The following is a 9,327-nucleotide window of genomic DNA, read 5'->3' as shown; positions in this document are numbered from 1 at the left end:
GTGGCCGCGGCGAGCAGAAGCCGCATCACCCGGCCCTCGGTCTCGCCCGCCCAATCGGCGCCCGCGGAGCAGCTCCGCTCGCCCATGCCGCCCAATCAGCGGCCGCGAGGGGCCCTGGCTCCGCCCCCTTCGTCTCGCGCCCGGGCGCTCCGCCTTTAAAGCGAGAGCCGGGGGGCGCTCACCGCCGCCCAGGACGCGTCTTTCCGGGCGGGTAGGGGGATCTGAGTGCTGGGGGCCTCGCCGATGGTTTCCCCCCCCTCCTGGGGCGTCTTACCCCTCCTTCCCCTCACCCTCCACCCCCAACTCCACCCCACCCCACTCCCCACCCCCCGCCATCCCCGGCTATAACTCCTTCTCCCTTCTCGTCATCTCGGTGGCGGCTGCGACGGCACCTCCTCCAAGAAGCCTTCCCTGACCACCACCGGTGACCTCACGTCCTTAAAGCGCTCGCCACTCCTGCCCATCAGCCTAACTAACCCCTCTTACTAGAGGGCTATCGGCCCCGGCCAGGAGGCGCCTCTCTCCCCAGTGCGGCTGGCCAGCAGTAGGCTTTCGGGGCTTGTCTTGATGAGTGAATGAAAAAGGCGTCAGGATCCGGCCTCTGGGGACCCCTGGCCAGTCTCAGCCCTGATTCCCTCAGCCCCAGAGAGGTGGGAGTTGTGGCGCAGCCCTTTCCTCGCCCTCCTTCGGCCGGCCGTCCTGGGCCGTTCCTTGTGAGAGATTTAACTGAGCTTGCCCAGTCGCCCCTGAGAAATCTGGACAGTTAGCTCTACGGGGCCGCGGTTGCTGGGGTGTGTGTGTTGGGGGGGCGGGGGGCGCATGACTCTGTCCTTTGGGTTACATGAAAATTCACCGAAATGGGGTGAGCAAATCCAGCCCAGAGTGTCAGCACAGACCCTATGCGAAGTCGCTTCCATTGTGTCTGTTTTGGGACAGCCCACCAGGCTCCTCTGTCCATGGGGTTCTCCAAGGTAAGAATATTGGAGTGGGTTGCCATTTCCTTCTCCAACAGACCTTGTATGTGCCACAGAAATAAATAGCAAGCCCGGTTCAGCCCAGTCTTTAGCATGTATGACATCTGAATTCTGCAGAGGTAATGGCAGCAGCTGCCACACGACAGGAAAGCAAGGCGGCAAAGGCAGGTGGGCACCCTGAGGGAGGTGGGTGGGCACTACTGAGGTCTGAGTGCCTCAGGGGAGTGGGGGAGGAGGCAGGCGTGAGCCCTGCGTGTCTGCTAGGCATCGCTTCATCTCCCCAAAGCTTCTGGATGCCTTTCCAAGAAGGGCAGTGGTGAGGTGTGGTGCTTAGAGACTTGGTCCCAAATCTGAACACTTCCTCTGGGACCTGAATCACTTTAATCTTCTAGCACCTCATCTGGAAGTTTTATTAACACCTGACTCCGAGGGAAGTCATGATTCCCATGCTTTCAGTTCAGTTGCTCAGTCGTGTCCGACTCTTTGCGACCCCGTGGACTGCAGCACGCCAGGCCTCCTTGCCCATCACCAACTCGCGGAGTTTACCCAAACTCATGTCCATTGAGTTGGTGATGCCATCCAACCATCTCATTCCATGCATTACTGTGGGCAAATTGCTCAGCACCCTACCTGACCCACAGTGAGTGAAGTGCTCAGTGGATATTAGTGCTGTTACTCTTGAGTTTCTTTTCCATGTGACTGAAGGGCAGATGCTAAGTGCTCTGGAAAACACTTCATGGAGGTCATGTGACTGGCTTGAGCCCACTGATGAGAAGGATCAAGATGGTTTATATAGTTTGGTCCTGCTTTCCAGAAATCCCAATTTATGAAATTCAGGGTACAGGAAGGATGAAGGGTTAATTCTTACAAGCTTTCTTAAAAGGCATGTAAATTTTAAAGAGACCTTGCCAATTACTAGACTACAGTCCCCATTTTGAGACCCTTCAGAAACCAAAACTATTAATTACTGACTCTAATGAGTTCTGGAGGCACACAATTCATCCCAATGCCTACAATTAAAAAAAAAAAAAGTGACAGGAATTTGTTTTAGGTCAAAATGAAAAAAAGACCAAGGAATTAAGTTCAGATAGTGTAGCCAATAAAACCAGAGGGGGAGTTTTGCCTTCTAAATCTTGCTCAGAAAGGGATAGAGGGTGAAGGTCTGAGTGGCAGGCACTGTGGTAGGTCCCAGGGATACAGAGATTTACCACAAAAATCAGATCTGGGAAGACACATGTGTGGGAAATGGATGTGACATTGACTCCTGACTTTGTGACCACCAAGGATCCTCTTCTTATTGGTCTTCACTTATTCCTTCACTCAGGAATACAACGTTTCAAATCCAAATGCATTTTATGGATTGGAAGTTCACGTCTTCATTTTTGTGTATCAGAGTAATGTAACTGCCCATGTGAGCTGGTCTTCAGGTTACCAAATTGAGTGGACCTAGCTCCACCCAAAGCACAGAAGCGCTGATCTTCTGCCATGCACGTAGCTTCAGTAAAGCCACAATAGATGGATCAGCTCAGAGGTTCGCATCAAGGAAAGCAAGTGTCAGAGGGAGCCAGCCATCTCCTGGGCGAGCCAAGCTAGGTCTGTTCGGGGCAGCATGAAATGGCCACCACCGCATAATTATCGGCCCCAGGTATCCAATCCTACAGCACAAGTCTTGGGAGTCATCAGGCAGAGAACCTCAGCCATCGGATAAATGACTCACTCTGCAGGAAGAGCAGAGAAATCCTCTACAAAAGCAGGGGAGGGGATGACAAAGGAGGCAAGGGGGTGGGGCTGTGACCCCTGAACATGTGAGGGCACACAGCCCTGTCTTGGCATTTCCTGATGAGTCAGCGACAATGACTAAGCCTCACCAGGTGTGAGCTTGCTATCACAATCTTCTCTTTTCACTAAAAATCCCAGAAATCTGGTACTGGAGTTGCCAGCTGATGAATGTGTGTGGGAACTAACATCACATCATGTGCAAGCCCGTCTCCAACAGCAGGACTGAAACGGGAGGGGAGATGGCGAGCTTGACCAGGTCTTGGCACAGCATCTCACACATAATTGGTTTTTACAGCACGTTTCCACGTTTCCTCAGTAATACCTTCCCATACTAGCGGCTACTTTCAGCCTTGAGCGCCATGCTTTCCTTCTCTCAGGCATCTCCCAATGTCTGTCCCTGCAACTTAACTGTGCCTCCCCATAACGACCTAGAACAGATTTTTTTCTTTTTTTCAATTCTGAGATTTTATGGGCTGAATTGTGTCTCCTCTCCCCAAGTTAACATGTTGAAGTGCTAACACCTGGTACCTAAGAGTATGACCGGATTTAGAGCTAGGGTGTATAAAGAGGTAATTACATGAAAATGAGGTTATTAGGGGACTTCCGTGGTGGGCCAGTGGTTAAGACTCTGTGCTTCCAAAGCAGGGGGCGTAGGTTCAATCTGTGGTCATGGAATTAAAACACCCCCCCTCAAAAAAAACTAAAAAGAGGTCATCAGAGTGGGCACTGCTCCCATACGACTGGTGTCCTTTTAAGAAGAGGGCATTTGGACAGAGAGGAAAGACAATGTGCTGGCAGGGAGGAGACAGCCGTCCAGGAGCCAAGGAGAGGGGCCTGGAACAGATCCTTCCCTCTCTCGTTGAAAGGAACTAAGCTGCTGACGCTTTGATTCTGGGCTTGGAGACTCCACAACTGACAAATTAAATAGCTGTTGTTTACGTGATCTGGGCTGTGGTGTTTTGTTGTGGCTCAAGCAGACTAATACAGTAATTAAAATAAGACTCCTTTCCATCCAATCACAAAGCGAGCCAGACCACGGCAACCTATGGCCAGATTCCTCCTTCTGGTGTTTTCTGGGTGGCAAGGATTCTGGAGGTGCCAGGATCAGAGAAATGTTATCTAGTTCAACTCTCTCCTTTCCAGTTGAGAACTAGAAGGTTCTGTGGCTGGCCTGAGGTTGCACTCTTTTACTTCCAAAGGGGCACAGACTGCAGGCGCCTCCGCTCACCCTCTCAGCCACGGTTAGGGTGGTACTTTCGGGTTTTTGGAGCAGAGGGACCGGGCACTCCCTGGGGACCACCCCAGAGCCTTAGTGCCGCTGCTGCTTTATTTCTAGGTAATCCTGTATCTTAAGTGACTATTATGGACTTTGTACTTCCTTCCACTTATTACCAGTAACATAAAGCACTCCCTGCAATACTCTGGAGATTAAACAAATGCCCCAGAAATAAGTATTTAATCTTGTTGTTACCTGTACCCCATTTGAGAAGCAGAGAACAAGGAATAGTTCCAAGTACTTTTCCACTTGAGAAGTACAAGTCTAAAGATGATCCCTCCCCAGAAACACTCGTGAGAGACTCGTCACAGACCAGAGTTGAGGGATGCACTTCAGAAAGCAAAGAAAGCAGGTAGTATCGAATAGTCGCCAAAATCCCGACTGTTGAAAACTGTTAAGAGTATTTAGCAGAGATCTTTGAGAAGACTGCACAGTGAGCAGCTGGTCTCCCCTGCAGTCCCCTCTCCACCCACAGCCAGCTGAGGCCCCAGCTTTGGCCCAGGTGGCAGCTGGTGCTGACCCTGGCCTAGGAAGCACTTCCTCCTCCTGCCCAGAGGGCTGCCCTTCTCTTCTGCTCCCTGGCATCATCTGCAGCCCTAACTCAAAAGCTGTACATGTTTTTCTTCTTCTTTTTTAACAAGTAAGCTCCTAGTGGTTTGAAAACCTAATTGGAAAAAAAAAAACAAAACACCTGTTCATCACTGCCATTTATGGCATGTCCACCTCATAACTTGTTGCCAGACATCTTGCTTCCTGAGCTGTCAGGGTATAAACCTGCTAGGGAAGGTGTGGAGGCAAGGTGACTGGTCAAGGATGCCACGCCTCGGTTTGTGTCTACTTCCACACTTGTTACTTGTTTAATCAGGAGAGATTTACCAAAATCTGTTTCTGAAAGTTGGGCATAATTTCACATACTTTGAGAATATATCTGTAAGGATCTGAGACAGTGTGATTAACAGGCCTAATAGGGACCTACAATGAATGGTAAGCAATAGAGCTGAACTCGTAACACTGGATTTTGTCTCATTTAAAAAAAAAAAAAAAAATCAGTCTCCTAAAATGTCTTAGTAACCTTAGTGAATGTGTTCAGTCTTTGACACTTGGTAAGCTCACACTGCCTTTGGGTGGCTATTCTAATAAAACAGCAAGATTGTGCATCTGAACCCCTCTATTTTATGGGAGGAAATTAAGCTCAGGAAGCTTGCCTTGGCCAGGGTCACACAGCTGCTAAGTGACACAGCCCCCAAAGACCACAGCTATGAATGTTCTTAGGATGCTAGGCTGAATGATACACTCTAACCAGGAGTCAATCCCAATAGGTGGATTGGGAACTCATGTACACCCGCGGCAGATTCATGTCAATGTATGGCAAAACCAGTACAGTATCGTAAAGCAAAATAAAGTAAAAATAAAAATAAAATAAATAAATGTCCATTCTACAGACTGAACCAGCAAATTTAAATTATGCAAACAACATAAGGGATTTAGGTTTAACATGAGAATTTCATCAGAGCAAAAGTTCTCAAACAGTAAAATGGATGAGCAAGGATGTTGTGTAACTCTGTTTTAGGGAAGAGTACCTGTTGGAGTTGGGCGAACAAAGCAGACAGATAGCAAGTGACCAGATGAGTAACGTTTCCTTCAGAATCAAGAGCAAGAATTTCTAATATTCCAGTTCATGATTACTAAGACTGTATCGTGTCCAAACAATGCAGTTGTCAGACAATCCCCTTTCTGGAATTTCTCTTGGTAGGCCTCATAGAACACAAGTTCATAGTTTGTAAAGTGCGAGAGCACTGCTCATTAGGCAACATAAAAGTTCTAATTAAAAAAAAGTTCTGATAGAAGCTGAGGTTCTTGGAGGAAAAGCTCTCATAGGTGTCAGTAGAACCTGCCTGGAAAAAGTAAACTGAGGACCTGAGAGTCCCATGGCTAGGCTCTGAGAGTGACCAAGTGCTTGCAATGTCCTAGGAGAAAAACAAAGAGAGAAACATACAACCAAAAACCTCCTTAGGACAGCCTAGCTGAAATTTCCCAGTAATCCAAGACCTAATTTGAATAGTTACCAAACTTAAAAGTCACACAAACTCCTACTTGGCAAATTTAATAATTTCATCTCATTTCTAAATCCCCTGCATTCATTGGGCTGTAAGATAAGGGGAGAATTCAGAAGTTTGAACAATGGTCAGAGAGAGACGGTGGAGAAGAGCAGCTGGAGATGGCTCTGCACTCGGAGGGCCTGGGTGTAGTTCTGGCTTTGCCTCTATGTCCTGGGGTAAGTTTGTGAACCTCACTCTGCCAGATTTCTCTTCTGTACAATGGGAATAAACAGTGACCATCTCATAGGATTGCTAGGGTTAAATGAATTTTAATGTAAGTATGGAGCCTGACATGTAGAAAAAATTCAGTTAGTGTTAGCTATGATTGTCACCTGAGAAATCTATATGCAGGTCAAGAAGCAATAGTTAGAACTGGACATGGAACAACAGACTGGTTCCAAATGGGAAAAGGAGTATGTCAAGGCTGTATATTGTCACCCTGCTTATTTAACTTATATGCAGAGTACATCATGCAAAATGCCGGGCTGGATGAAGCACAAGCTGCAATCAAGATTGCCGGGAGAAATATCAATAACCTCAGATATCCAGATGACACCACCCTTATGGTAGAAAGCAAAGGAGAACTAAAGAGCCTCTTGATGAGTGAAACAGTGAAAAAGTTGGCTTAAAGCTCAACATTCAGAAAACTAAGATCATGGCATGTGGTCCCATCACTTCATGGCAAATAGATGGGGAAACAGTGGAAACAGTGACAGACTTTATGTTTTGGGGCTCTAAAATCATTGCAGATGGTGACTGCAACCGTGAAATTAAAAGACACTTGCTCCTTGGAAGAAAAGCGATGACCAACCTAGAAAGCATATTAAAAAGCAGAGACGCTACTTTACCAACAAACGTCCATCTAGTGGCTATGGTTTTCCAGTGGTCATGTATGGATGTGAGAGTTGGACTATAAAGAAAGCTGAGCGCTGAAGAATTGATATTTTTGAACTGTGGAGTTGGCGAAGACTCTTGAGCGTCCCTTGGACTGCAAGATCCAACCAGTCAATTCTAAAGGAAATCAGTTCTGAAAATTCATTGGAAGGACTGAAGTACTGAAATGGCAATACGTTGGCCACCTGATATGAAGAACTGATTCACTGGAAAAGACCCTGATGCTGGGAAAGATTGAAGGCGGGAGGAGAAGGGGACAACAGTGGATGAGGTGGTTGGATGGCATCACCGACGCGATGGACATGAGTTCGGGTGGACTCCGGGAGTTGGTGATGGACAGGGGAGCCTGGCGTGCCGCAGTTCATGGGGTCACAAAGAGTCGGACACGACTGAGCGACTGAACAGAATGACTGTCACTATTATTATGTTAAATAGTTTTAAGTCAAATAATGACACACTGTCAAACATATTCAAGGCACCAAAGAGAAAGGATTCTGCTAATAAGCAAAGATTTAACAGCAATGGTGTTAATTACATATTTACATACAGTTATCAAAAGAAAGAGCTGCCATTTTTGGAGGAAAATGAAGGTTATCCTTTGACATACCAGTTGTTGACAACTATTAACAGAATGTTAAAACTAAGCTAATACATTTAAGTAGCCAAAGGCAGAAACTTCCTTCAACAGAAAAAAAAAAAAGCCATTGAAGTTAAGAATCTTGTGGAAAATGACAGTCAGAAGAATATAGTAATAAAAACGGCAACGATCAGTTTCTTAGACAAGGAAACCAGCTGCAGTGGTGGGGTGCCATTCAGCCTCTTTACTGGCTCCAGAGCATGCATCTGCCAAGCAGGCCCAGGCCCAGAGCGCCAACAGTTCCAGTTCTCAGGCTTCAGCTCTGCAGAACTGAGTGACCGTCTCTTCTACCACAAAAATGCAAAAGCAACCCTACATGCTGGGAACAGTCAGTCAGAACCTCTGGGGAAAATACTTAATGATCTTTACACAATTAAGAACAGAATTTCTGGGACTTACCTGGTGATCCAATGGCTAAGACTCCATGCTCCCAATGCAATGGACCTAGGTTCAATCCCTGGTCAGGGAACTAGATCCCACATGCAGCAAGTAAGAGTTCACTTGCTACAAGTCAAGATCCTGTGTACTGCAACAAGGCTCGAAGGTCCTGCACACCCTGACTAAGACTTGGCACAGCTAAATAAATAATACATAAAATTAGAAAATATTTTTTTAAAAACCTACCTCTTTAAAAAAAATAAATAGAATTTCTCTTCATGGATAAATTTCGAATTTTTGCTTGACCCAAAGAAAAAGAAATATGATTTATCAGGTTCCAAAAATGAAAAGCTTCAACTATCATTGTAAGTTTTTGGATTAAAATTTCTTTTAGCTGGTGTTTAGTTAGCTAAGTACAGCAGTTCATGAATAAAGCTGGCTTACCCTCTTTCCCCCTGACAGTTTAGGATGGCAAAGTACCTCAGCTTGAGCAAGAATAACTTCTTAGGTTCTTTAAAGAACGTATAAGGATAGGTTAATAAGCCTAGACTGGGCTGACAAAATTTTACAAGAGGAATGACGGGAAAAAAATGTCCACGGTACAGGCATATTACATAGCCCGTTATCATGTAATTTCCCATTAGTTACAGCCAACAGACATGACTGGATCAGGCTTCCTTTAGTTAAATCTCCATGGATAGTTAGGATGGAGTTTTCCCTGTGTTGAAAGCTTCTGTTATAATTTTTTTTAAAAGTCTCCACCTTTCTCTGAAGTGGTGTCTCTTCTTTCTCATTTGAGCTTTAAGAAGCCAACCCTCTCTCTCCCAGCACCTTCCGAGATTCACCTCTTCACCTGTTTGTAGGTGGTTTAAGGACCAGTGAAACACTGTAGTTGAGCTCACTAAAAGCCACTGACGGTACTGAAGCCACCGATCCAGGCCAGGAATTGTTGGGTTATCTCTTGAGTTTGGTTTGCTGTTTACCTTTCTGTAACATGGAAACAAAAATTGTGGGTTCTGCTCCTTAAGAATGCCTGGAAGGGAAAAAGAGCCAAACATCCCTTTATCTCAACATCAGCAAGGTACCTATCTTTGAGAGCTGGGGATTTTCCTTGGGAAGAGTGCAATGGGCCTTTTGTCTTTTCCCTTTACATGATGCTAAAATCAAGGATAGTTCTGTCTTCACCTGAATTCTGTGAATTTAACAGAACGTCAGGGTGGAAAGGGACCTGAAACGATCTCAATGTCTCACTCTACGCCGGAGTGCCTGATACATGATATAGCCACCAGA

The sequence above is a fragment of the Ovis aries genome, chromosome 2, assembly GCF_016772045.2.
Source record: "Ovis aries strain OAR_USU_Benz2616 breed Rambouillet chromosome 2, ARS-UI_Ramb_v3.0, whole genome shotgun sequence".
NCBI classification, from domain to species: domain Eukaryota; kingdom Metazoa; phylum Chordata; class Mammalia; order Artiodactyla; family Bovidae; genus Ovis; species Ovis aries.
This window is presented reverse-complemented; position numbering follows the sequence as displayed.